Genomic DNA, 2,500 nt, shown 5'->3' on the forward strand with positions numbered 1-2,500 from the left:
GTGTAACTACTTTGAAGTTTTCCTCCTGTTACTCCTTTCAAACCTTTTACTGCCATTTTCCATTTCATCGCTGAATGGCCTTAGTTGCCCCAGTGCTTGGCATAATGCTAAAAATATATATAAATCAAATCAAATCCAATGTGTGTGTTTTTCAGGAGACAAAATATTTCAACGAACGTCCTTTGATAACCCAGCAAAAGAAGTAAATGCAAAAACCGAAGAATCAGTCTTTTTGACGGCCGACTGCAAGCACTCCCGCGAGGCAACAGGTTCAGCATTCACGAGATCAGGGGAGCAGAGGTGAATCACTTAAAGGGAATTAAATCTAGTCTATGGGACATTATTCGAATTCCTTGTGTTCGAAATCCAAGGGACCCACTTCGCTTTCATGTTTCGTAGAGCCTTTCTTTTATCTAAAAGGAGGGTCCGTCTTTTGTGAGAGGAATTTCAAAACCTCCAAACGTACTTTTAAGCCTCCTAAGAGGTCGGGAGATCTAATCCTAAGGATGGTTTTATTGTCCGTGTCAGTGGCAGCGATCCAAATGGGATCAACCTGGATCTTCGCTCGAGAAATCATCTCTTTATTGTAGGTGCCCCATCCAGTCACCTAACTATAGTTCATCTCGTCCTCCTCCTCCTCCTCCTCCTCCTCCTCCTCCCCGTTTCTGAAACAAATCCTGAAGTAATGATGTTTAGATGCAAGCCTTTGTCCTGACTGTTGAATCGTGGGGGAATATTCTTTTACGTTTGGTTTTTCGCCTTCACAGTATAGAGGCACAAGTGGTTCCTTCTCCTTTCTTCTGTATTCTGGGTTGGAGAAGATTTCCTTCCTTTAGGATTAAAACTTTACTGCATTCTTCGTTGAGCATTTAGATATCTATATTAATTTAATTATATAAGGATATCATGCTAGGAATTGGTTAACGCCGTAAAGATAAGTGTGTGTGTGTGATTAGTAGGATATTTAACGATTTAATTCAAAATTAATTAAATTACTCATTTTGACGATTTAATTCAAAATAAATTAAATTACTCATTTTGACTATTTAATTCAAAATTAATTAAATTACTCATTTTTGCCATTTAATTCAAAATTAAATTACTCATTTTGACGATTTAATTCAAAATTAATTAAATTACTCATTTTGGCGATTTAATTCAAAATTAATTAAATTATTCATTTTGACGACTTAATTCCAAATTAATTAAATTACTCATTTTGACGATTTAATTCAAAATTAATTAAATTAATCAGTTTATGTCCAATAATTTACTTTTTAGAAGGAATTCGTGATGTTCTGCATTCACAGCTGCATTCAGTCACTGTGGAAAAAGGCCGAGGAGTTCATCCCTTCGTAGAGGGTAAAAAGTAAATGGAGAGAGAGGAGCCGCCTCGAATGGGATTCCATCCATCTCCAGCCCTCGCCCTACTTTTAACTCCATTCGACTTGATAAAAATTCGACGCACGATGCGACCAAACAAATCCATAGGCCTATTAATTTTCCTTCGGAGAATAGAGAAGAAGAGAAGGTCATCTCGTTTCCAGTTTCTGGACCTTTCTCTCACATCTATTCAGTTAATGAGGAGAAGGATTCGTGAAAAAATTTATTAGTGGTATTATCAGGAGAGATGAATTCGGCGTCATAGAATCTGAAGAGGACCATTAAGGAGTATTGCAATACATCTTCAGAAACTGTAAGCATTACTTTAAGGTTCTTCTCAACGTGCCTTCGGCCCCTAACTGCAACCCCCTTCCATTCCTTTTGCTGTACCTCCTTTCATATTCTCGTTCTTCCATCTTATTTTCCACCCTCTCCTAATAGTTAATTCATGGTGCAACTGCTTTGAGGTTTTCTACTGTTACGCCTTTCAAACCTTTTACTGCCAGTTTCCGTTTCAGCGCCGATGACCTCATAGGTCCCAGTGCTTGAGAAGTGAACGATAGAGTGGACTCAAACAACATAATATACACACACACACACAAATATATATATATATATATATATATATATATATATATATATATATATATATATATATATATCTCCTCTGTGCCATTTTCCATTAATGTTTGGACAATCTAATCTCCGAGGGGTAACTATCCAATATTTAATAATACCAGCATACTCGTGCGTGCGCATGCGTATGTATTTCCTTGAGGGATGAAGTGCTTGCATATGCGTGCTTCTTTCCCCCGTATCGTTTTCTTACTTCAGAGGAGAAGTAGCGGACTGAATGGAAATCGCTTTATTGCCCGGGGGGTATAGAATGTCTTATGATACGACGCAGGAAAAGGATCAGAAGGTTTTGTTTTGTTTTCATTTTATGACACTGTTTGGGTTTCCAGAGGCAAGGTTTGGGAGTGGTGTCCATAAAGGGAGATTGAAAACACAGAAGTATTCTGTGTACAAATACACATTTATGTTGAAGAATATTCATACATTCCATTATTATTATACAGGTACTTACCAAACTAGCTTACATTTGTATACTTCTAGT

Source organism: Macrobrachium nipponense, chromosome 24, assembly GCF_015104395.2.
Source record: "Macrobrachium nipponense isolate FS-2020 chromosome 24, ASM1510439v2, whole genome shotgun sequence".
NCBI classification, from domain to species: domain Eukaryota; kingdom Metazoa; phylum Arthropoda; class Malacostraca; order Decapoda; family Palaemonidae; genus Macrobrachium; species Macrobrachium nipponense.